The sequence below is a fragment of the Anas platyrhynchos genome, chromosome 2, assembly GCF_047663525.1.
Source record: "Anas platyrhynchos isolate ZD024472 breed Pekin duck chromosome 2, IASCAAS_PekinDuck_T2T, whole genome shotgun sequence".
Classification (NCBI taxonomy): domain Eukaryota; kingdom Metazoa; phylum Chordata; class Aves; order Anseriformes; family Anatidae; genus Anas; species Anas platyrhynchos.
In genome coordinates, this window is record NC_092588.1 from 53,477,847 (window position 1) to 53,505,745 (window position 27,899).

The window sequence follows — 27,899 nt, forward strand, 5'->3', positions numbered from 1 at the left end:
AATAATAACAATAGTAACAATAACAACAACAACAACAATAATTAAAACAAACAAAAAATGCAACAAACAATGGACATTGATTTTGCCAAATAAATCAGAAATCAGTAAAGGATTCTCCTGAGTGAAGGACACAAGTGCTTGTTGTCTCTTGCCTGCAAGACAAGTCCTCAGAAGTGAAAGACCTTCTCCCCCTGATCGCCTGTTGTCTTGCAAGAAGGTATGCTCCAGCTTGTAGCCCTGGGGTGAACCGGAGTGTCAGCACTGTCAACGCTCAAAAGGCACAGTGAAGGGAAGAGGGACTGCAAAGCTGCTTGTGAGCAAGTGGCTGCCTAAGGAGTTTTATTCTATGCAGAACAGAGAAGAAGGTGTGTGCCTGGCAAGGAGAAGCAAAAAAAAGGATGCCATAGAGTACATGCTGGCCAAAGAAGAAAATAAAAAATCTAACACACAAGAAAAGGAGTCTCATTTGCCTTGTTCTCAAAGGAGAAAGGAGTACGTGGAAAATTTGCACAGGAAAAAGATTTTTTTTTTTTTTTTTTTTTTGAAATAGAAGAGAGCTGTTATAGAGGGAAGTATGCCCATTGTATGTCTTCAAGAAGATTTAAAAAAAAAAAAAAAAAAAGAAAAAGAAAAAGTTGTCCAAATTTCTGGGCCTCTTTGAAGTATGTAACTTCTCAAGGTTTACATGCCCCTATTGTCCATGGGAAATGAATGTCTCACTACAGCATTTCTTAACAAGTCATCTCTTTGTCTCCCCTGCACAGATAAGATTTTTAATGAAACAAAAACCTTTCAAATCATCCTATCTACCAGTTAGGTCAGCTGACTGCTCTGGCTACAGTGATGTGAAAACAAAGTTTATAAATTACAGCTGAAATATAATTTGCTCTAAAGCTAATAGCTTTCATTTGTATTCATTACAACAAACTTTCTGTGAAACATTAACTAGTCTGTCTTCTAGTTTTCTTTTTATTTCTTAATATCCCCTCATTTGATTCTTCATCTGCAGTGTTTATGGTGATGATAAATCGGTCAGGACACCTTCATAAAAACCAGAAAAGTCTTTGTCTCACTTGGACAGGGTATGATCCACTGATCACTCACATCACAAGTATGATCCACTTTTACAGAATTTTAAAAACCCACAGATACTAATGCTGCAAATGTGTCTACAAGAAGCAGAAATAGAGAGGGATGGCACTTCATTGTGGCGGTTTTACTCGGGTGGGTGGCTGAGCTCCACCACACCAAAATAAACATAACATCATCACAACATTGACGAGGTGGACAAATTACATACACATCACCTCTTCCCCCCAAGTGGCACAGGGGAACAGGTGAATGGGGCTTATGGTCAGTCTACAACACTTCTTCGCCGCCGCTCCTTCTTGGTCACTCTCGTCCCCTGTACTGTGGGGTCCCTCCCACAGGATGCTGTCCTTCCTGGGCTGATCTGACGTGGGCTTCCACAGGCAGTAGCTCTTCCAGAACTGCTCCAGATATGGGTCCGTACCATGGAGCATCCCTCAGGAGCAAACTGTTCCAACCTGGATCCCCCACGGGCAGCAGCTCCTGCTGGTTCACCTGCTCCTGCGTGGGCTCCTCTCCACGGGCTACAGGTCTGGTCCAGAATCTGCTCTGGCAGGGGTCTTCCACAGGCCGTAGCCTCTGTTGGTGCAGGGCCACCTGCTCCACTGTGGTCTCCTCCATGGGCTGCAGCGTGGAACCCTGCTCCACCATGGTACCCATGGGCTGCAGGGGGACAGCCTGCTTCACCTTGGTCATTACCACAAGTTGATGGGGACTTCTGCTCTGGTGCCTGGAGCATCTCTTCCCCTCCTTCACTGACCTTGGCAGCTGCAAGGCATTTCCTCACTCCTCTCACTCTCCCAGCTGCTGTGTGGTGCAGCTTTTTTTTCCCCTGTCTTAAATATGCTCTCGCAGAGGTACAAAACAACATCGTTTATTGGCTCGGATCTGATCAGCAGTGGGGCTGTTACCTAACATGGGGCAGCTTCTAGATTCTTCTCACAGAAGAGAAGAACCTATGACCCCCTGCTACCAAAACCTTGCCACGTAAACCCACTACATTCATCAACAGAATGCATTAGACTCAGGCAGAGCCAAAGGCAGAGGGGTTCATTCTTCTGTGCCACAGGGTTTTCGTCTGCACAGAGTGGTACAGGGTCCTGTAGCTTTTGCCTCACAGATTATAAAGCCAAAAAATGTCCACTCCTAACTGCGCTAGGTTGACACCCTCCGAAGTACATTTGGAACTAGAGTGCAGTATTGAGAAAAACATTCAGCCTTGACTGCAATATTTCTGCTGATGGAGAAATTGCTTTAACACCAGTTAAATTGTTGCAGTGCTTAAATTCTTTCATTCTTTGCAAACATCTAGTCTGACTTTTCCTAATTGTATAGCCATCTGATCCTCATTCTACTCTCATGTAGTATACTGGCAGTAGCTGATAAAAACTTTCTCATCTCTATGTGGGCAAATGCAGCCTTTCATTACATCGCCACTTTCAGTTTATTACTTCCAGCTATGCTATCTACAGCTTGGAAGCAGTAGACAGATAAAGAGATGATTAAAAGGAGAAACTATGAACATAATCAGAAAATTTGAAAATCAGCTTTGTAGCTTGTGAAAGCAACAACAATCACAGTGATGTTGAAATAGTTTATTTTATTCTTGGCTTCATGAAAATCTGCCTGTGTAACTTTCTAACTGTCAATAAATCCAAATGTCATCCTCTTTGTTATGAACCAAGAAACTCATCCTATTTCAGCATCTTGATCCATCTCCTTTTTTCTGACTTGGCTTCAGGATACTTTGTATTATCTCAGCATTCTCATAATGCTTACACTTTAACTGGATTTTGTTAATCAGTGCTTAAAGTTTTCAATTACTTACTTCCAGGGGCTCAAGAGAAATTTCCTGCTGCTTTTGTTTATTTGTTTTCTCATCTTGTTCTTGCATGTCATCAGTAGCTTGCAACATCTAGATCATGATACAGAGCATTTAGGACAATTAGGCCAATTTACTCTGAGGGAAATTTGTGTCATTGGTGTGTCTACTCACAAACGAGTCTAATCAGTTGGACAGCACTTTGTCTCCTTTTCATGGTGATGGAGCTTGAGGTTTATTTGGTATATTTCTTGGCCTTCTGATAAACCAGAAGAGATGGCTTCCAAGCTATTGGAATTATTTAGGTTCACCTGATCTGATAATTTCCTTACTATTGCAGAGGCATTGTCCACAAACTGGACTCTTCATTGTCCATAACACACATCTTTTGAAGACTGACATTTCTGGCTTAACTAGGAAAAAATCTTTGGGCTTGATTTATGGAAACAGAACAGTGTTTTCAACATATTTTGATATATTAAACATCAAGAGTTAATTGTTGTCACTGGTTCCAAATTCAGTGTATACCTCCCACTTTCCTCCTGATCTTTGCAAATTGAACTTCTCATCTCACACAACTTTGTATAATTCATGGTTTCAGCCTTCAAAAATAAGCTACAGAAGATTCCAATAAAAGTTTCTGAGAATTGTTAACACCAAACTGGGGACATTATTCTTTTAGTGTTTTCACTGCTATCAGTAGCTGTAAGCTAATGTCATTACTGGTGGTTTACAGTCTAGATGCTATTGAAAGCAAAATTCCATTAAACTTTTTCTGACTGGCAGATGCCATAAGGGGGAAAGTTAATATAACTTTCAGCAGGGAGAAAGCACTCTACATTGCTGCCAAAAGAGATGTGTGGAGAAATAGTAAACTTGAAGGGAAAGAACAGGGAGAAAATAAGAGCATAGACCTACCTGTCAGGAACAATCTTACCAACCAGAAAACAGGAAACACCAGTGTGTTTAGTGGTGAGGGAAAAAGATGGAGAGAGGGAAATGCAGCTCACAGTTCATATGTTAATAACAAAAGCAGTTAGCCTGACAAAAAACTGTATAATAAAGATGCCATAAAAAGGGGCCAGAAAACCAAGTCATTTTTGGGAAAATATGTCTATTGATGGAGTAAAACCAGAATGCCAAATGTGAAATATGACATGAAGGATATAGATGCACGGTGTAATAATATGTTGGAAATATTTACTATAATTTCACATAGGTTCAGAAACAGAAAAATTATGAAAAATCTAAACAAAAAGATGTTTTTGGGGGGTATTTCTGTAGTAATGATTTGTTTTAGACTATAATCAAAACAATCAGAAAATGAATATTATAACAATTAAAGTCCTTTTAGGACTTTAGGACTAAAGTCCTTTAGTCCTTTATGATTAAAGTCCTTTAGGACTGAGCAGTCCTAAAGGTAAACTGAATAAAGGAAACAGGATGGTATAACCTAGTAATTCAATTGGGTGAAAGTTGTTTTCCCAAGGGTATGCAAAATTTGATAAATCAGTTTATTCTGTGGGCCTATTTCCTGCAGCATCTCTGAAATTCTGCAATAAAATCACTTCCCGTCTTTCTGAAGAAATGTACTTCTGTGCTTTGGGACATTTTCATTCCTGTGAGTAACACTTCCAGAAAATGCTGGTTTCAGAAAGAATGAAACACCCTTTATGACGCTTCAGTTCTCCAGCAGCGAGTGTTTATGGAGACCTAACTCCAGTGGCTAATTTCACCTTCTGAAAAAAAGCCTACTGAGCTGGAAATCCATTCCAAACATTTTGACTGTTTGCAATAGTGCACTACAGTAAAACAAATTCTTTGCAGAATAATAAAATAACAAGTGAAACTTCTGTACCTACTGGCATACATCAGAGCATGAGACTGTCTGCAAGACATGAGAGGTCCAGGATCTCCTGAGTTAAGCTCATACCTGTGACACTGACTTGTTTATGCAGCCTTGGTAAGACAAAGTACTCTGTGTCTCACTTCCGAATCTACCTGAGGCAATTTACATCCTGAAACAATTACATATTTCAGTACTGAATGCTACAAGATACTGTAGTAAGTAGGAAAGTTTAAAATACGGCTTTTATTCTGTCCTCCCTTATTTCCTGCATCATCCTCACTGCCATCATGCAGTAGGACTGCTAGCATGTTAGGAGAAGGGAGCATGGTACTTGCTGTGTTGCCATTACTGGTAGCAAGAAGGAGGGACAGATGGGACAATTTGCACTGAGTCTGTATATCTGTGCAATGTCAGGTATTGAAATCAGCAGGGAGCTTATTTCATGGTTGTAAACATGGCTCTTTGAACCTTTGGCAGTGCTTGCTCCTGAGAGTGAAGCGTGACCATGCCTTGCAGCAGTTTGGATCCAGATGTCATTCCACTACTAAATAAACTCATCAAAACTACCTGCATGTGTGCCTGTGATCCTCCCCCAGCACTGTGTTTGCCAAGTGTCTCAGTGCATCCCTTTGTGTTTGGAATATAAAAGCAGATCCAGAACTACCAAGAAAATAAATTTAAACATGAAGGTCTTGGTGACCTAGTGATTCCACTTATGCTAGGGCAACCCCTGCAGATAAAGAGCATGGTTATTAAACTTGGTAAGACCTTTTCAGTCTAACTCCATTTAACAGATTCAGTCTTCCTCCATGAAGTTTGTCATCTGAATAGCCCAGAAAAGCAATGGCAAAATATCATCAAAAATGACTTTTTTTGTTTAACAAACCTATATACAATTACAACCTTCAGCAAAACACAACATGCTTCATTATTTTTCCCTGTTTTCTACAACAAAAATAAAATTGTGACAGACAGGAAGATATCTCTTTCCATCCAGTTTTCCTTCACAGTTATTCTGAAAGCCAAAGAAGGAGGCTTTCCATTTGGATTCCCAGCACTAATAAATGTGATAAAGCATTTAAAAAGATTTAGCTGTCAAGCAATAATTCATGGCTGAATTCTTCTAACCACTGCTAAAGGTACCACCCTAGTAGCTTTCAAGCATTAAATATGAAAACACTACTGTTTGTATGTACATTGATATAAATGCACCATTAATTACATAAACTGTTAGCTGAAGAATTAATAATGCCTTATCTCTGAGGTCAATTATATATAAACAAAAGTAACAAGTAGCTGTTTATTATAGCACAGGAGGGATTCAAATGCAATATAAATTAAAAAAGCAAAGCCTTAGAAGCTTTTTTTTTTTTTTCCAGTCAGATATTGCTATATTATTATATCAGAGTACAATTAGTACATGCTAGTCATGACAGTCACCCTGGGTTGATTTACAACAGTTAAATATAAACTCTTTGGTAGTATGACAGGCTTTCACAAACATTGCCGCATTTGCCACCAGAATGTTATGCACCCTTCCTTCACCCCAAATATCCTCTTTTAAAAAGTCTTATTTTAAAACGTAATACAAACATTGAAGAGTTTGTACAATACAAAACATACCATGGCTCGTTATCACAGGAAGCAAAGATCATGGACATATTTTGAAAGGCTTCACAGAAAAAAGAAGATTGAGCTACTACCTGCAGAGTAAGCAGGGATTCAAGACTTCACTGTTCTATTTCAATAGCCCCAAGAATATTGATGGCACTGGAAAATTATACCTGAGAATGTGCTTTCCTCTCAATATGGCTGTGTAATACACTAAAGACTACTTTTTTGAGGGGGGCATGACCTAATGTTTCACAGTGAAGTTTTTAAATTTATATAAGGAAATATATTTCAAATGAAACAAAATAAACTTCAATTTGATCTGCATATTGAAAGATAAATACTACCTTAATAAGAGTCTCTGGTTTATAAAAACACCTTGATGTGCAAACCATAAAAGTATCTATGCCTTTGCTGGTGGATCTTTTCCCTTACAGTAGAGCTGTCCTCAGACACCTTGCCTCCACCTTCACACAGAACAGTGCTGCTGCAGCTGATGACAGCAAGTAATTTGAAATACTGTTTTAGGTATACTACAGTGGTGGATCTCAGTTGGAGTGCTGATTCACTATATCAAAAGCAGCATGGCCAGCAGGTCGAGGGAGGTGATTCTTCCCCTTCTACTCTGCCCTTGTGAGACCCCACCTAGAACACTGTGTTCAGCTTTGGGACAACTAACACAAGAAGGATGTGGATGTATTAGAACAAGTCCAGATGAGGGCCAAAAAGTTGATCAAGTGGCTGGAGCACCTGTCCTATGAAGACAGACTGAGGGTGTTGGGGTTTCTCAGCCTGGAGAAGAGAAGGTTCTGGGGAGACCTTATAGCGGCCTTCCAGTACCGAAAGGGTGCCTATAGAAAAGCTGGGGAGGGACTCTTTGTCAGGGGGTGTAGTGATAGGACAAGGGATAGTGGCTTTAAACTAAAAGAGGGGAGGTTTATATAAGGAGGAAAATTCTTCACTCAGAGGGTGGTGAGGCACTGGCCCAATTTGCCCAGAGAAGCTGTGGATGCCCCATCCCTGGAGGTGTACTTCAGCCAGGCCGAAGGAGCACAAAGCTCTCCATTTTCTACTTGCTGGACCCTTCCTTTTCTGTAATGGCAAGTCTAGGGTCCACATAGATTTGTGTGTTACCTCTCCAGGTGTTTTACTCTGTAGTTCTTCAAACACTGAAAAGAAAGCCTAGAGTTGTCTTACACAAACAGAGTGAAAAATAAAATTGTGCTTGTTTTAGACTGTTGGATTGTTGTTGAAACAAACCCTCTAGCCCGACCCAGATACAAGTCTCAGGAAGAGCTTTATTGGAAGGAATTCTCCTGAACAGCTGCTGTCCCTAACAGATGTGCCAGCACAGCACAGCACAGCAACAGGAGAGGTGGTTTCCATAGTGATTGCAAACTTTGCTCTTGTTCTTCATTCTGCAGTGCCAGTAAGTGGTCACTGAGTTGCTCCATGTCAATGCGACAGTCATAAAAGTCTTTTACAAGCAGGAGTCTGGATTTAGGCACAGGAGGCAAAAAGATACCTACATACCTACAACGCACCCTGGCTGTTTCTAGGCTCCACATGGAAAAAAAATCCTTCCATCGTTTTCTCAATATACTGCTATTTTAAGAGTCATACTATTATCAGATTTTTGATCATTTCAGGCTTGTAATGATACCCAGCACTTTCAAAAGTTGCAAAATAAGATGACATTAAGTAGCATGAACTGCAGCAAAAGAAAATTACATTGAAAATCTAAGTACTCTTGTGTATTTAGATAACAATGCTGCAGTTAACCAAAAGCTGCTGCTGCAATATTTTGCTAGCTAAAGCAAAATATTGTAGTATCATTGCTTGTATATGGTTAGTGAAACTTAGTCCAGTACACATTTATTTTTATGTAATGCTCACTAAATTATATCAGCAGTGGCTTGATAGCTCTGTTATCTCCCTCCTTATTATCTTTAATCTCCCCTTCTTTTCTATAATTTATATGCACATTGTTATGTGTGTGATATTTCAAAGAACCATACCAAATGAGTTAATTTGGAGTTATGCACAAAGACAAGATTATCAGAATTGAAAGAATGATTCACCGTGAATAATGTGCTAACTGTAATGCATAGCATAGGTGCTATAGTATAAAACTATAAACCATGGAAAATGATGGTAGGAAATGGCCAAATACAGACATGATATAAATAATAATGGAGAAAAATAATGGAGATTTTTCATTTGCATTTTACAGAAAAAGGCTCATTATCTGAAACCGAAAATTCCTGTGGTATTTCTTAATTCTGTTTGAGTTGATAGGAAACATGGAGGTTTTCCTACCTATTGAACATCTGAGGACAATATTTAGATTTAAATTCCCAGAATGAACACTATCATCATCTTTGTCTTGAAAAAGATCACTGTATCTAGTATTTTGGTCATGTTGCTCTGTGTTTGGTCCACAACTGTATCAAGGCCTTTGGGGTTTTGATCAGTTTGGGGGCCAGAGAAAGACTTGATTTTTGAATTTTGGGGGGCTTAATCAGGAGATAGATTTTCTGATTCTGGCATTTGGGGCATGAAGTACCGAACATCAAGAACTTCAGATGTCCCCAGTGTACAAATGGGTGAGGTAAATTCCTTGCTTAATCACTGCTGTCAACAGCATCTTGAGAGCTGCTCCATTGACGTGGGGATGGAAAGTGGCTGCTCACAGTACTCATACCTCATCCAAAACCCACTCTCAGTGGCAAACACAAACAGGACTCTAACAGTTACAAATAAATTACTTCTGAAGGATGGTCCTAGGGAAAGCGTACTCTCAGATTTACCTCCTTCCTGGGATTTACCAGCAATGTAATATAAGTGCCAAAATATCCTCAGGAGAGCCTATGGAAACCCAGACAGGAACTCCTCTCTGAGATAGAATTAGCTATTATGGTACTAACAGCTGCCAGCAACTCCTGCAGTGAAACCTGCCAGCTCTGGAGAGTTTCCGCATGTTGTGCTTGAGAGTTCACTGCCCAGTTCCCTAGGGGGACAGATGGTGAATTCGATTTTGAAGGTCATTAAAATGCACTGAGGGTGAAGATACCCAACTGGACTGCATGTTACCAATGTTAGAAAGAATTTGAGAAAATTATTCACAGCCATGAACCATAGGCGTCTCGACTTCCTTTAGTGCTGCTTCAAATTTGTTTTAGGTTTAGATATTTGCATTTGCAAACTGGGAAGTTTTACTGTAAGTTGAGCAAAGACCGATTGGAAGTAAAAGAGGAAAAAAGAAAAAAACAAACAAAAAAAAGAATCTTAAGCATGATTTTGGACAATAGAATAATTTTGAGCAGTGTTCTGTGGCTCTGGAAAGAAGAAAACAAGCAAAACATTGGAGGCCGAGACTGATAGGTAAAGTATTTTCCAGAGCAATAGAGAAGTATTAATATTTTTGTGCAAGTTTTTGGAAAAAAATCATTCATGCCAGACTTCATTCACCTTCAAGAAACACTTTCTAGAGTTGGAACAGGTGCATGGAGTGACTGCAAAGATAGAAAGGGGAATAAAAAGATTGTCTTACACAAGAGAATAAAAAAGCTTAGCTTTTTTCACCTAATAAAATGAAGGCTGAGAGGAGATTCTATTGCCGTCTATAAATATATCAGTAGGCAAATATTAAGGAGAGAGGATAAGTCATTGTTGGCAAAAAATATATTACTGTAAATCGGCTATGAATTTTAGTCTGGAAGTAGTAAAATTCAATACAGAGCAAAGTACAAAACAGAGAACATACCTTGGTTGATCAGGGTAATATTTTTTTCTTCAATGAAGAGACCATAATAAGCTCTGTGACAGCTTTCAGTGCTATCAGGTGAGAGTGCCCTGCTGTTACACAAGCTTTCCCTTTGCAATCCAATGACACCTTTTCCTCTAAGAGGCAGATTTGGCCTGCACTCAGTGCCCAGAATGAACTTAGTGCTGAATGAAACATATTCACTTGAAATTAAGTTGAGGTCAGAAATCAGTTATCTTGCTCAGGACTTATTTTCATGAATGATTTGTATATGGAAATTACCGTCCTAACAACAGGACCAGACTTGTAACCCTGTGAATAACACAGCATCTCCTCACCTGCAATCAAGTGGAGAAGGAGTCCTTTGATTTTGTCCTTTAATTGAGTAATTGCATGTTTTGGTTAGCAGGCTAATGTTATAGTCTTCAAATGCTATATAACTCATTTCCTCAGAGTTGCTCTTTTCCTATTTCTTTCTGCAATCAGAAAATAATAACACATGATGCAAACATACCAGCAGTGTGGTGAAGAAGCTATTTACTTGTTTGTAGCTTCCACATCTGCCTTATATAAAAATCACTTAACATTGCTGGCAACTTCATTTTGCATGAAAGACCAATATTGTTCTAAGCTTTAACTCAGATGGCATTTACTGTGTTGGCTAATGTTAATGGAAAAGCCAAGGATAAATTAATTGGTGGAGCTATTTTACCAATTCATCATGCACTAACTTATTCAATTTCATTAGTGATTTACTGACTCACTTATGGGACCTTATTTTTTATAATAGCAGTATAAAAGGCCAAATCAAAAGGATTAATTTATAAAGACATTTACAAATTTTCCAGTCCTGTATTGACCCCCCCCCCCCAAAATAATAATAATAATAAAAAAAAGAGGAGCAAAACCAAACCAAACCAAACCAAAACAAAAAAAAGCACTCAGATACATAAACCAAGTCCTACTTAATCCTGTCAAAGCTCTCAATATCTGGGTAAACTATGACACTGATCTGAGGTCTGATTTCTCCAGAACTGATAACCTAAACTAACAGCATGACCTTTTAAATATTTCAGGAAGAGACAGGCAGATCTGGAGCAGGCCAGATTACTGAAGTGGGGCTGCCATCAGCCCGTTCCCTATGATGCACTGCACAGGGTGTGCATGCAGCTTGTACAACAGCACTGTGCGGGGCTCTCTGCACACAGAATTGCCCCACATGGCTGGGACTGCAGGTTTCAAACAGATCACCTGCTCACCCATCTGTGCTTTCATCTCCTACATGTCCATTCCCAGTAACAGGACCATTTTGGCTCCTGGTGTCCTGGGAGGCATCTGGGAGCATGGTGATGGAAAGCACCTGCAAGATAGTAACTTCCTCATCTCTGTGACTGGAAAAGTTCTTCTTCATCCTCAGGCCCTCCACTAGTTTGCACAAATAAGAGCTTTTAGCAATATAAAACAGCTGTATATTCTTTATCTTAAAACCAAAATGAGATTCTGACATTGCGGTGTTCCTAAAGTGGGCCCTAAAGTATTTACACCTTTAATGTCTCTCAGTCCAAAGTATATGCAGGCATTGCATAAGGCATTACAGGGAGGTAGATGTATTATTGCAAACTGCTGTACTATTATTTTTCAGCACACTTACACTCAGCAGTCTAGGTTAGGTGGCATACCAACATTGACAAATTCCTGCTAAATGTAAGTCTGTCTTGTTCAGCTTCCTCGGGCTTGCAAAAGCTGTTACAGAAAAACAGTAAAGACATCTGCCATAACCTGTATTTAAGATCTTTTTGCACACACTGAGAATCAAACATGCTGGTAATTCCTCTGTCTCAGGGAACAAGACTGCTTTTTTTTTTTTTACAAATCAGGATAAATGGGCATCAAGAAGAAGATGCAATTTTCCCTGCAGTCTTGGACTTTGCTGTTCTGTGGAAGCTTGTAATGTTAAACTCACTATGAATGGATTCAGATTCCTCAAATTTGCCACATTGCACCAGAAATATCTCAGAGATGGGACATGTAATGCTGGGGACAGATGGGGAAAGTGTTCTGCTTTCTGATTCTAGAGGGGTGGCCTCCTCACGCAGAAAATGGGCTCAGGAATAGTACTTGATCCAGTGCCATCTTAGAATCACAGAATGGTTGACATTGGAAAGGATCTTGTGAGGTCATTCTTGCTCAAGCAGTGAAAGAAGGTTTCCCAGGATCATGTCCAGGGTGCTTTTAAAGATTTACAAGGAGGGAGATTCCGCAGTCTCTCTGGGCAACCTATGCCAGTGCTCTGTCACCTGCATGGTACATAAGTTATTTCTGATGTTCAGAAGGAATCTCTTGTGATCCATTTTTTGTCTATTGTCTCTTGTCTTGGCACTGGGCACCACTGAAAAAAGCCTGGGCCCATCCTCTTTGCACCTTCCTTCTGATGTTTATGCACATTAATAAGCTCCTTCCTGAGTCTCCTCCAGGCTGAACTCCCTCAACTTCTCAGACAACAGGTGCTCCAACCCCTTAATCATATTGTGGATTCTTTCCACAATATCTCAGATCCTCTGGATTCTTTCTAGTGTGCCTGTTTTGTACTGGGGGACACAGAACTGGACCCAGCACTCCAGGTGCGGCCTCATCAATGGTAAGCAGAGGGGAAAGATCACCTCCCTCAACCTGCTGGTCATACTTTGCCTAAAGCAGCCAATAATTAGCCTTCTTAACATCATAGACATACTGTTGACTCATGTTCAACTTGGTGTCCACCAAAGTTCCTTTCTGCAAAGCTGCTTTCCAGGATCATACCCCTAGGGTCCACTAGTTACTGGCTCCAACTAGACTTTGCACCCCTGTTCACCACACTCTGGGCCTGGTCATTTAGCTGAAAGGAACTAAGGGATTAATGGGTCTTGTCTGTAATAACAGGCTGTTATCATCCCAAAGAACCACAGAATCACCGAATGTTAGGGATTGGAAAGGACCTTGAGAGATCATCTAGTCCAATCCCCCAGAACAGCTTTAAACTGATAGTGTCACCTACTCACTGCCTAAAATATAGTAGCTGAATGGAGCTCTGTCAGGAAAAAGAAGTAAGCAGCTTGTTGAAGGAAAAATAGAGTTCGGATACCCTCCAAAAGATATTGAGTTTTGAGATTTGCTTAAACAAAATCCAAATTTTAGCAGGTTCTTTGTTACTATTATACACACCTCTAAAAACATTACCCAAACCTCTGTGGATGTTTTAGTTGTTGCTATCTTTCCCTTTGTATTTCCTTATTTTCTCACAAATGCAGACTTATACCTTCTTTTCAAAAGTTACTTTAAACATTTAGTATTATGATATTGTTATTTGAAGATAGATGAATTTTTGTCATGAATTTTTGTCATACATACAGTGGTAACACTGTAAATTTCCACAGTGCTGAATGTCATACCAGTAACATCTACCATGACTACCTCACTGTTCTTTTCTGCAAAGATAAATTATCATGCAGAAATCCAGAACATCCTGTAGAGTGAATAAAGGTGAGATATGCTTATCATATTCTAATACTCCACACTTTTCTTTGAAAATACTTAGGATCCAAATATGCAAATACTAGCAAGCAATTCTCTATCTGTTCTTGGAATGAACTTCTTAATTAGGATATTTTCCATCATCATGAAGAACAATGGTTAAAGTCAAGAGCTAAAAATGTCAAGCTTTTACAATATAGTTTTAAAATGTTGTGAGATATTTGTGAAATATTCTTTAAAATTTATATGTGTCTGGTCTGTTTCTCGGCAGACTGCAGAGTAAAAAGAACTCATAAATAGTTTAAAAGAATATTCTGTCCCCTCTACCCCCCATCCCCCCCAAAAAAAAGGTGAGGCAGAAGCCTTTTATTTATTCCTTAGGGGAAAAAATAATAAAATGCTTTGTAACTGTGACAAGCACCAGACGAGACAGAATGATTCAAGCAGTAAAGAATCTAAGAATCTGGCTGGACAGAAAAAAATTAATCTAGGCATTTTACAGCACTGGAGCCCTCGTATTCCATTGACTGGAGATATAGCCAGGTTTGTAAACCAAATTACAGGCTTTTACATGGATTATGTATTCAATTTGTCCTATGAAGATTGGCTTAGGACAATATGTTAGTTAGGATTGGAGAAAAGGAGGTCGAGAGGTGACCTAAATACTACAACTTCCTGAGGAGGGGAATTGGAGATGGAGGTGCTTGTCTTCTCTCCCTGGTATCTAGTGACAAGATGTGTGGGAATGGCTCAAAATTACACAAGGGAAGGTTCAGACATTCATTAGGAAAAATCTCTTCACCGAGAGTGTAGTTAGACACTGGAACAGGCTTCCTAGAGAGGTGGTTGATGCCCTACATCTGTCCATGTTTAAGAGGCATTTGAATAATGCTCTTAATTATATGTTTTAACTTTGGATCAGTCCCAAAGTAGTCTGACAGTTGGACTTGATGATCTTTATAGGTTCCTTCTAACTGAAACTATTCTAATCTATTTTATTCCTAGCTCACTAATGAAATGCAGAACTGGGTCCATTGTGAATAACTCTAGAGTTACCTCCAACTTTTTCAATGAAAAAAAAGTTTTTTCAATAAGCTAGCAAAGGTTAATTTGGTTCGTTATGTTGTTGCTGTGTGGTTTTTCTTGCCCTCTCTGTACTACCTTCACCAGCTGCTTTTACTTGGCAGGCCACTGTTTTCTCAAGGAAGAGCACTGAAAAACACACATTTTCTTCTTGTCCATCAAAAGTGTGCCTAAGTCTTAAAAAAGAAGCACCACCCTCAGTAATGGGCATAATGACCCCTTTGTTCCTCATCCTCCTTTCTAAATCTGTCAAAATTTAGTGTATATAGCAGGGATTATGCCAGACACACTGTTCACTGGAAATGGTCTGAAAGCACTTAGTTATTTCATATAAATCTCTACTTCTTGCTATCACATCTTCTATTAAAATTTATGAGTCGAGCCAAGCAGAATGAACAGAAATATACTAGTGTATGTGAAGGAAAGAAACAGCACCAGATTGTTATTAATGTATTACATTTATGTATCGGCAGTGCCTAAAACAGGAACAAACTGAGTTCCATTGTATAAAAAACCTATAAGATCACAAAATTTGGGAACTACAATCAGTTTCCAGTATTCTGACATCTCACTGGTATAAAGAAGGGGAAAGCAAAGTTGCAAAAAAAGTCACCAGCATTGGTAGTAAATGAATCCAAGGATAAAATAAAAAACTTAACATTGCATATATTCTACCTGATATCAGCATGAAAGCATTTTGGTATGCTGATAAACTATTCACATTATACAGTTATGGTTTTTGATTTCCCAGTGGAGTAAAGCTGTATGATTTGCTGGTTTGTGTACCTTACTCCATACAGAGTTAATTTCTACAGGAGATCATTAGTTCTGCATAAACTTTATTATAGTTACACCTGAAACTCTTTAAAATCCTTCATGCTTGAAAGACTGAGTTGCATGGACCAGGAAATTTAAACCTTTTTATATGCCTCCCTAAGGCCTCTAACTCTTCTCAAATTAAGGCTTTCTCTCCATTATTTTCAAGCCACTCAAACTTCATTTTCACATTTATCACTCAATTTTAAAAAATATCATGTATTTGTCTTTTGTTCTTCTCCATTCAAATAGAGATAGGTAGAGAACCCTTGGGACTTACAGGATCATTCTATTTCCTTTTGCTTGGACAGAGATTTCATAAAAACCTTTAATTTCTGCCTTGTAAGGTAGGAAGCAATGTTCTTCACTACCAAGATTAATTTGCAGTATTGTGGTCATCTTTAACAGCATAAGCTTTATCACTACAGCTTACAACTAGATGCACTTTCAGTCTGTTTTTTAAAGGTCTGCATAACCTCACAGAGGGAGCTCCAACTCAGCAAAGATACCTACTAAGACCAGCTGGTTTCTCTGCTGTGAAGACCCATTTTTTACTTTAACTTTTCTGTGCATAATCTGGGGGTGTAGCAAACTGATTGCTGCTAAATCACTTTCAAGTTACTTAATTTTTGTGACATATCTTTAAATGAACTACGTAGTAAAACAGTTCCATTGTAAGGAGAGTAACTGGGCCATATTCACCAGCAATTTCTAAACATTAAGGTAGACTTAAGGCTGGAATGCCACAAAACAACCAAAACATACCTATAAACTTACATGATTTTCATTTTCACAACATCATACGAAATAATTTGTGTAGTAAGTGAGGTATTGCACTTAAGTGTTAATCTATTGAAGTCTGGTTTAAAAAAAAAAATAATTAATTAATAAAATGTGAACTTTTCCCTCTCACCACTTCAGAGTTATCTTTCTGAAGTGCTTGTGTTCATGATTTTTCTTGTTAAATTTGCCACATTTTAAAAATCAAGCAAACCAACAACAACAAAAAACACAAAACTTCTCACCTACATACCCAAGCACATAATTTTGCTTTGTTTAAATTATTTCAAACTTTTAATGTATGCAGAAGGAAACATAAAATTTCAAGCATGAGACCTCTGCTGTCAGAAAAATTCCGGCTGTATGAAGTAGTTTGTTATTGTTAATAGCTGGAGTTCTCTGCTCAGTAAAGACTCTGGACCAATTCATACCAACATAAATTACTGGCAGTACTTATTAAAATGTTCATTTGTTGTTTAATGATGGCTTTAAATGATAATTTATCTAGTTTAATATCTTATTAAAAATTTAAGAGCTACATGAATGGCAATTAATTTATGCATTACCAGAGATAAAATGTAAGGTGATAAATTCAGGTAAATGTATGTGGGTATAGATCTTAATCATACTAATGTCTCCGTCTGAACTCTAGAATCTGTTTGCCAAAAGCTGGGAGTCTAAAATAGGAACTAATCCAAAGATCTCAGGGTGATATTCCTTCTTAAATGTCTTCTTCAAAATACTTCTGATGCTGTTAAACTGATAAAAATCAAATCAGTCTTCTGGAGGACTTAGTAGTGCCTTTTATTTATTTATTTTTATTTTATTTTATTTTTTTCAGAAGCAGAAGTAGAGATGTAATACTGCTGCAAAGAGAACGACTTCCCCCCAGGAGGTATCTGGCAAATGGACCTCTCTGACATGGTGTGTGCCCATCTGTTAGGCTGAAAGTGGTGCAGCAGTAGTCAGTAAGCTGGGAGTGTCCAAAATCCTCTGATTAATGGCGCTGTCTGCATTTTTGTGAAAGTTGGGAGAAAGTAAGAGGACTGCATGATAGCATAATTTGCCATTGACTTGACATTCTTTAAGTTAATCAGAATTAGGATAAGAATGAAGACAGAAGAACTGAATGTTTCAGTCCAGGTAGATAAAGAAATGAAATTTAGGTTCAAAAAGGAAATTAATATCTGGGAGAATCACTAATGTCCTCAGCAGTACATGCTTGGAGACTAAAGAATATTGCTAAATGATAGAATGTGGAGGCAATGGGAAGCATGTGATGGTAACTTTACGATGACTAAAGTTACTGTAATCCAGAGCAATTTGCTTTGCATTCCCAGAATGAATAATCCCAAAACAGCAGTACTGCTGTCCTTTCTGCCTAACCTAAACAAGATCAAACTGTGAAAAATAACATAGCAGTGGAGAGTCTGTGAGGAAATTTCCTGCTGATTTTCTTATGGTATCCTTACATTTTTGCTCAGACTTGCACACAGTTGCACCAAAGCTCCAGCTGCTCAACACAGGCTTGGAGGACAATTGGTGGCAGCTGGTCGATGCTGCTATGAACCCTACCAGCACCCTGGAAGGCTCCTGGCAGTTCACGGGAGAAATGGTAATGGGCAAAGATGTGCTCTTCTCTGATACAAGGGAATCACATATTTTGTTCATTATGATGACACAGATACTGCTCCAAACAAAAGCTAAAAAACTGTAACTGATCTGTTTTACATCTATTCTGCTGTATTATCCTCCTCCCTTTTCTTGCTTGGGTTTGTTTCTTATACATGCATATAAGTCTGTCTTTGGAATTTATTTGTTTTTTTGACATGAAGTTCCTGATATAAACTAGAATTGATGCAGATAGCAGCAACATGGCTTTATTATCATTTTAGCTTAAGAATGTATGAAGTAAACATTTTTCTTGTTTGTATTTTGAGGGAGCTGTTTTTTTACAGAAGTTTTTAGTTAATCTCAATCCTGACAAATATTCAGGTATGGATCTCATAGGATGCATCTTTTTAAAAAGAAACATAGTGTTAAGCTCTGTTATCACATTCATGTATCAGCAAAATCCAGTTCAAAGTCCTCAAAAATACGAGTGTACCTGCAATGAAATACCAATTTATTGCTGTGTAATGTATAATTATCTGTTGAGTAAAATATAATTTGACTAAAAAAGAGTTATATACATCAACACCAATTTATTGTATTAGTCCCTTATTATCTATTGTCTTCTAAAGCTATTAGAATTACAAGAAGTTGTGCTGTTCACATTGTTCATATGTTTATCATGACTTTAGCTCCATGCAATTGTTTCAAATGCTTAATCTGCTGCTTTGTTTACTTCTTTGATAGGATTGTTCCTACCTAATTATCTTGGAAAATGGCAAAAAAATAAGGAAGCAAAGAAAATGGAGCTTGAAAATTTTCAAAGGTTAGTCTCCCCTCTTCACTGTATTTTTTGAAGTCTTGACAATGAGAGGAATAAAAAGAACTCTTCATGTTTAAGATCCCCCCCTCTTTTCATTTATTTTTTTTAATAGAACCAAATTCCCCAAACGGAGCTTCATTGCTTATATTAAAAATCATGAATAAAATAGATATTTTGTAAAACAAAAGCAAATGTAAGTTAGAATAACAAGGCTATTATCTTCTGCTTATTTCCAGAAGGGAATGGTCTTTATCCCTGATTATCTTCGTGTGTCCATGGGTTTGGGAACCTGGATCTCTCAAAAGTAGGAAGATTAACAGAATACATGTTTTTCCCTTTGTCATCATCTGTAGAGTTAGTTCTGTTAGGAGAAGTAATCCAGTAAGAGCAGTAATCCAAAACAGTTCGATTAATGATGGATTCTCGGTATTTATACAATATTTCTGGTTCACTATATTTTACTCATCAGCCTGTGCTCCTTTAAGAGCCATCAGAAATCTTCCCAGTGCTATTAAGTGCCTACTTTTGAATTTGTACTTATGTCTTAGTGAAGAGATAAAAAAAAAAAAAAGGATCCTATTAATTTGTCTAGACTGTTCTAATGTAAAACGAATGATTTGAGTGAAAATGAAGCTGTCTCACCAAATGAGTTTTTATCCATTTTCAGCTAATACCAAAAGCTAAATATGAACCTCAGTGCTCAGGGACTCTGTGATTTGTGACTCTGAGTCTGTAAGCCAACAAATGGATTAAAATGAAATATAAATATTGAGAATCACAGGAGTCACTTTATCCATTAGGAAAAGAACATCTTTGTTACTATCCATAGTGGAAAAAGCTTGACTTCTGATCATCCTGCTGCTAGTATCTCTGGTGTCTTCAGAAGAGCATCCCTGTGAACAGAGTCAGACCCTTGGAGAAATGTGAGGGATTGCCTCAAAATGCAATGCTCTTTAATTCTTCTGCTCTTCTGTGGTTTGTTTTGTTTGTTTGTTTGCTTAGGTTTGTTTTATTTTGTTTTTCCTCTCTTCAAGATATTCTCAACTCATCTGCCTATGATGACTGCAACTGTGATAATGTTCTGTAAAACACAGAGGTCCCTAATCATTTAGATCTTGACTTAGGTTTGCTTATCAAGGCCAAGACATTAAACTCATCCCCCTCCCCCAAACAAAACAAACAGACAAACAAACAAACAAAAACAGGCACAGCTAATTTTTGATATGTTTGTGTTTGGTGTCCTAGTAAGATTCTTTGGTTTGAAAGGGAATTGTCCCTTTTTTCAGTAATTAGGTCCCAAGATGATTCACACCATTCTGTTTTGCAGAATACATTGCATTATTACCACTTGGAAGACAGCAAAGCCCTGCACTATGGACAGAGTCCTCTAAGCAAATGGAAATGCTTGCATTTTTCTGGATGGAGCCGCTGAACAGAGCTTTCTCTGACAGTACCACGGAGCACTTCATTGCCTAGGAATTGATAGGACAAAACTTTTTACCTTCATTAAGACGATCTCTGCTTCTAAAGCCTTATTTTTTACTTGTGAAGCAATGTCTTTCCATCAGAACAAGGGAGCACTGAACAACACAGAAACAACACAACAGACTTATTCAAGAAGATGTCTCCAGACACCCTTTAGACAGGGATTGCTCGTCGCAACCAAATTCAGTACAAGCAGTGTGATTGTTTTCATCTCAGAGGGGCAAAGGTCTCTTACCTGTGACTATGATGCATGCTTCAGAGAAGGGAGGGAGATTAGACATGCCCTTGCTAATTCCATTCCTATTGCCTAGCTCAAGGCAGCCCTTAACCAGTTTGTACATTGCACTTCAGTGGCATCAAACTCTCCCTGCTGATGAGAGGAAGAGGCTGAGGACCTCCTCCAGATTCTCTGAGTCACTTTGATTTCCCAGGCTGTAGTTGCCAAGTAAATACCCTGTTGATGAACAGAAAGAAAAGCTGGTAACCCAATGAAAATGGGATTCCTTTGCTCTGCATTACCCCCAAAGAGTTTTATGACCAGGAAGCAAAGTATGGTCCTGGTGTGGATTCAAATAATAGGTCTTTAGAAAATTCACTGTAGTGATTAACGTCAGTAGAATCCCTTTGTATGAAAGGAGGGGAAGAGATGTCATCCTGGGGGTTTCTGGATTTTCCACACATCCCAGTCACAACTGAGACATAGAGAGACTTAGTGCCCTTAGAGAGGACACTCCCAAACTACATGGCATTGTAAGCTGGAAAGGAGGAGGAATAAATAAATAAACAAACCTACAAAGTCCCAGAATGAAAGGTGGAAATTTTTTGACTATCATAAAGTTTGTGTAAGAAAATCAATAGGCTAACATTATCCTGTAAGCAGCTTTGCCCACCAGATTGTGTTGCTCAGATAATTCTATTAGGTTGGTTTTGACCAATGCAGAAGACAATTCCTACACTGGAACTGAAGGAGAATGTGGCTTTGCAACCACTCCTCAGAAACATATATTTCGGTTCAGCTGCAACGCTTTTATGGAGAAGTTGGGTAACATTTCATTGTTTTGGCTTGTGAGGCAAGTTATCCTCCTCTTTAAATTGATACATATTTTTACCTCCTGTATCTTACAGTCCCCTAAGTAACTATTTATTGGCGAAAAAGAGTACAATGCTACGTTGGTTAGGGAACTATTGAATTTTCCTTCTAAGCAATTCAAAGTACACAGGAAGAACAGGTAATTGTTAGACAGCAAACTGACTTTCACTAATGTGAACTAAATGCCTATCTTATAGTCACAGATTAACCAAGCAGAGTGGTATCAATGCCACCAATACAATCTCTGACACCACCAATGTGAACAAATAAACCCCTCAGGTAAAAAGCTCATTAGAAATTTTACATGATATATGCCGTTATGCCTTCCAGGTAAAGAAGTTTGCAAATAAAATAAAACTAGCTGAAACCCTGTATGGAAAGCTGTTTCATCTTCTTTCCAGATCTATTTAGACATTTGAAAGGAACTCTGCTTCAGTTGGTGCTTAGAATATTTCATGGTTTTGCTTTTCCCTTTTTTCCAGCCTTTTGAGACTGCTTTACCAGACCTTTTGCATAAGACACTGAGGAAAAATATCTCCAAGGAGAGTGTACCTGGGCAAGTTCCTGGGGCTAATTAGAACTGGTTGCCTCAGAGTTGCAGAGAAGCACACACATATCACGTTTGCAGCCTTTGGTATGTTGGTTCTTCCCGTGCACGGAAGAAGTCAAACTGCAGTGCTCACAGAATTAATCATGTCTAGCATTTACCAGTCCATGACAGAAATTATTACAACAAGTGTCTGTTAATATGCAAATGAGGCCTCTATTGCTTCAAGCATCATCCTGTAATTACTCAGCTGTTTCTCTAGTGTGATATATTGAATCAGCAATTTATGAAGATAGAGTGGCATAACCTAATTTACTCGTGTAGTTTCATTAATGGTTAAGGGGTAGAAATATGCTTCTTGTCACTTTCACGATAGTATTTGTTAGCACTAGAAGTTGATATGGGTCATTTAATTCGTCTATGCAAATTCACTTACAGCATGTTTTTGAATCAGCAGCTTCTCAACAAGCTTGTCTCTCAAATGTTTCCTGCAGTACTCATGCTCATGGCTTGTGCATTTAGCTTAAAGAAAAGCTCTGAGAAAACAGCAACAGCTGGTGCTAAACAAAATGTAAATGGTTAGATTAATTGAATAATATAAATATTTGGTAATTAGTGAGGAACTGACTGCATTCCTCGCTATTGTGTCACTGCTGAACACAAAACTAAATGAAAACTGAGGCTAATGTATTCTAGATGTTGAAACAACATATGTAAATATCAAAGTAACTGCACACTGTAATTTTGTTCAGGACAGATAATATGCTAAAGGTCTATGTTGAAACTAATCACTGTTAATGTTATACAATCGCAAAAAGATGTATAAAGTACATAGCTTCAATTTTGTTCTTTCAATTGCTCTGCAGTGCTGAAAATCTCACCTGCAGGAACAGTTGGGGAATGCAAATTAATCTGCAAAGTTGTGTCCTACAAACAGATATAACGATATAAGTATTTTAAATCACAGAACTCCTTTTATTTTCATGAAATTTTTCTATCCTTGAATTCTTTTTCATCACTTCAGACTTACAGTCTCTTGTTCCAGATGCCCATAAAAATTACTTGTTCAACAGTTTCTCCGTTTACCCCTCACTTCAAAATCTTTGCTTTATAAGTTAATTTGGGCAACATTATTTTGATATTTTTTTGTGATCCAGATTTGGCAAATCTGTCTGTAACTGAAATTCCCTGGACATGGCGAAGGATGGTCTCAGAGTATTCTCTCACTTTGATGATTATATTTTTACACAGGAAACTCAGATCTTCTACCAGAAGTCAATGGGTATGTCATCACATATCTATCCCAAATTTTGCAATCTTCCTTCCTGTTTGAAAATGATATACTGTGACATGTAGGGCACATCCAGCAAAAGTAAATCACTTTAAGGAATTTTTCATTGTAAAACCTGGACTGAAAGGATTAAATGCCATTCATCCTTTTCCCCACTATTTGCTTCTTTATTACAAGAATTGGGTTTTTGATTTATATGAAATCAGTTATAGCTTAAGAGATTATTAACACAAGAAAAGAGTATAGAATGAGGCCTTAAATTAGCTAGAATATTCATTTAAAATAAATGTAATTTTAAGATAATGTAAGGAAAAGTGGCAATGCTACAATGGTAATTAAACTCTTCAATTGCTAAAGAGAACATGAAGTCTTATAAAGGTATTTCTAACAGACAACGAGACAGCATCTAGCATTTTAGACCTCAGGGCTGGGGAATGATTATTCCTTCCTTTCTGGTATAGTACTTTAAAACCTCTGACTTTGTGCAGGCAGCAGAAACATTCATTATTACACATGACAAAGAGTTCTCTTTTCAAAATGTATTGTTAAATCACCAGCCAAGTTTGGTACCTAGTTTTGTGTGTGTGAATAATGAAAGCCAACTGCTTAGCCGTGTGTATAGGGTGCTATCCCCTGACCTTTCATCAGGAGAAGATTACAGGACGTCAGTTAATAACACACATCTGAAGCAATGACCATCAAAACTGCAATGGTCAGTTGAAAATCATGTTTTGTTTTCTAAACCAGGCTTGTATACACAAGAATAGTATAAGATGGCATCAGAAATCCAGGTTCTTTATTTTACTTCTTGCAATTACTGTCCAAGGGTTCTACAGATGACTCAAAAAGTATTTTTTTCTGTTTTTCATACAGAGAGACAGCAAAAAATGAGGGACAAAGAATTTTTTCAGAAAGGTTTTTCATTTAGAAACTCATTTCCCTTGATCTGACTGAACATGGTTTTTTGGCAAGCACAACTTCAAGTATCTTTTCAGTACATGAAACCTAGTAGTAACATTATAGCACTTTCATTATCACTGAGGAAGGTAGGAAGTGGAAGAGGCATTGAGATGTGCTGGGGCTGGCTCAAACAGTCTCAAGGATATATGAAGAGTTAATCTGAGACTGAAACTGAGACAGGAAATTCCCCAAATGCTCTTAAAAATCCCCACATTTTTCCCCCCTTCCCCGCTCTCTAATTATTTGATTCAGTCCTTTCCTGTTGAGTAGGAGACTAGGGGGTCAGAGCTTGCATATTAAGGGAAACATATCTCTAGCAGGCACTTTAGTCCTGCACAGATCATAGCTTTCTTAATCTTTTTCTTTATCAAATGACAGTGTCCACAAGGGTGAGAGAACTGGCCTGCCTGAGCTTGGTTCAAATGAGAAGCAACGAGTGAACCTTTCATCAGACCAGTGCTTCTCAGGAAGCTCACAGTCTGAGGGTTCGCAGTCCCCTTTACAAAGGATCAGTGGACAGAAGAGGACTGGCAATGGGCAAAGTTGTGTTAGCTCAGTCTGTTCATCTCCTGCTCCACAGATGCTCTGATCTTGTTGAGCACTGTGACCAACCCCTGAGGGACTGGTTTTGGGGTGAAAACAGAGTGCAAAACAGGGCAGGGATCTCCTTCACTGTTAGCATCCACTGCCCAGTTCAGCTCCTTCTCCCATCTACATGTGTGACCCATTATCACCTACAAATGCAAATGCCTGGGCTCTGCTCTAGCAGAGAAGGCGAGAGGTAAACACCACCAATTGCACAGAGGGCTACAGTTTCAGCCATCCTCCCTTACTGCTACTTGGACAGGGCACTCCTCAGCTCCAGGAGCTTTAGGACAAGAGCATGACAGGTGTGGGGCTAAAATTGTTGTGTATTGCTATGCACAGTGTTGGAGTCTAATCATTTTGTCATCCTGCAATACAGTGGGCAATTCAAATTGTGATATTCCTACAATTCCAACAATACTGTTGCCTATTATTATTCTGTTCCTAGCTCTGGCACTGGCTTGCCTTGGGAAAATTACATGATCTTTATGCTTCATTTTCCTCCATCAGGAAGCTAATATAATTTTAGAATTATATTACGTTACAGTGCTACAGGGACATAATATGTCAAAACTTGAAGCAGAACACCTGCCTCCAAGCAGAACAGTGCTGCATATAGTAAACCCTGTTTCTCAGTGCTTACTGCCTCAAACAGTGCTTATGTTCCTCAAACATAGCTCTTCTGATACGGGGCACACAAAGCCAGCTTCAGTGTCTATGTACCTAAAGTCATCAACCCTTCTACTTGTGAATCAACCCTATTTGAGCATTCACTGCTGCAAAGGATAGGTCCTAAATCAGCAGATATGCTCATGCTCATGAATGCAAGAAGGCAACCAGAACTGGAATTGCCTCCTACAAGGTCAGTTTACTTGCAGAAAGACATGGAAAACACAATATAGTTATGTTAGTATCTAAAAAGGCTTTATTGCAGATAAATTTTCTATAGCTATCTTAATACCATACAATATGAATTCTCACTGGATGTGCTTTACTGAGGTAATACCACCAAGTGAACATAGTTTTTGCTCACATTCTCATCTCACCTCCTCCTTTTCACCTTCATCTCAGCTTTTTTCACAAATTGCATGCCTGTTGGGCCAAATATGTTATAGCAGGGCTACCTGTACTCAAACAGCAAGATAGTGGGTTCTTCATCCCACCTTTACCTTCAATGATGCTTAATTTTTTTTAAGCTACCTCATCAGAATGTCAACAGCACAATGATGGATGATACTGATTTTAGAATAAAATAGCTTTAATCGTCCTGTATGTCAAACAGTACTTGCTTCCAAGTCTAATACAACAGATGTATGAGATGTATGTAGCAGATGTAACACAGGTATGAAGGCATCTCTTTTTTAAGGAAATTAGATGTGAAAGAACTGTTTTCCCCTCATCACACCTGTGGACTGCTCATGCTTATGAAGCCATCTGAACTGTTTTCCAGTTGTTCTAAGGAATTCATCTGTAGCTTGAGACTTTCAAATGCACAAAGGGCTGTGGGTTGGCAGGTGAGGAACATGCATTGAATAGGACTTCTGCATAGGACTCAACTCTGATTTTGGTCATATGAGTAAAAATCCAGAGGCACTTCAACAGGGTTTTCCTGAGGATATTCTCTTATATTTTCTTGCAACTGGGAAGTGCTTACTCTTTGTGTTCTGTTCACTCAGATGTCTCATATCCTTTTATTTCTGCAATAAGTAGGCAGGAAACATTAGGGAAGGAAAAGGAAAGCTATGAATTCATCATTCCTGAGAAATACACTTTTAGTTTAGAAATGATTCAGTTTTGTCATGGGATCATTGTTCTACACAGATGGACTGTGCTAGTGTGATGCTGTGCAGGTCTGGAAAAATCCTCTGTAAAGAGAACTTCTGAATCCTCCAAATTAGACTCAAATGCTCAGCCTGCCACAAATGGCAAATTAAGAAAATAAAGGATAATGCAACATCCAAATAATGAGAACCCCAGAGAAGTGAAAACAGCCAATTTAAACCAACAAAAAAAAATGGCAGTCATAGTTTTAATAATTTTAGAGTCATTTAAATATTGTACAGGGATAGAAGACATCTTCAGGATCTTGTCTTTTATAATCAAAAAGAGAAAGTCAAAGAAAAAGCCCACTTTTATCAATAACAAGAAGTAATAAGAATCCATTCCACTTTAAAAAGTAATATCTCAGGGAAATTTTCCAGCTTCACTTCAGAATAATGATGTAGCAAACATGATGTAACAATACAACAACACACATGAAGCAGGACCAAAATTATAACCCCAAAAAAGAATAACAAAGGAGAATTTACTTCCTAAACACCCTCAGAAATGATTGCCTGACTTTTCAAGGTCAACTTTAAACAGCAAAAACTGAACATAGAAATCTTCCAATATCCCTTGTCTCATGTATCCTTTCCATGTATATGAAGAACCTGGGAGAGGCTATCATGTCTAATTAGCATCTTGCAACTCTAATAAGCTGAATGTTAAGCAGCAGAGTCCTCAACATTTAAGGTTCAACCTTTCAAACCTCTTGTCAAATCCAGAAATAACTGTATGTTATTAATTACTATTTAAGGCTTTCACAGGATACTAAATATATGAGTTAAGGAGACTGGAATTGAATATTTGACATCCAACAAGGAATAATTTCTCATTTCACCCATTCTTTTTTGTCTCATTGATGTATTTCAAACTGTATTTTTTTTTAAATTTTATTACAGTGGCATAAATAAAATATATCTTTATGTCAGTGCTAATTCTAAAGCCAATCCTTTGGAGTTCCCATCCTTTAGAGTTCCAGTACTATCTCTGAAAGATAGTAGAGAATTTTAGAAGTTAAAATCTTAAATTTTAGCCTCACTTGAACATGAGCTTCAAAACCAAGAGCTGGTTTAAAGAAAGAAAGAAACAAACAAACAAACAAAACATCTCTTTAAACATCCAAATACTCCCTATTGCTATACTCAAAATCTGACTTTTTGGAATAAAGCAGCAAAAGTAATGTGTCCTTAGGAAAAATTTTAGTTTCAATAATCTGCTATCTCCAGGTGAATATATTTCATGAAAATAAAACCCTGAATGATTTTCTGTTCCTTGTGTGCTAATACGTTTTATTAAATTAGAATAAAATCATTATTTATTTTTTTGTGCATTTTTTCCTACTTCCTCACTTTCTCTA

The 27,899-nt window shown here is 38.1% G+C and overlaps 1 long non-coding RNA gene across 1 annotated transcript; it reads left to right on the top strand.

The window, feature by feature from the left end:
• Nucleotides 1–17,684: 17,684 nt before the first annotated feature.
• Nucleotides 17,685–27,802, top strand: LOC140001885 (uncharacterized). Its single transcript, XR_011807569.1, has 4 exons — nucleotides 17,685–17,941; nucleotides 18,685–18,763; nucleotides 18,997–19,064; nucleotides 20,088–27,802. It is a non-coding gene; the product is annotated as an uncharacterized lncRNA (long non-coding RNA).
• The last annotated feature ends 97 nt before the right edge of the window (nucleotides 27,803–27,899 follow it).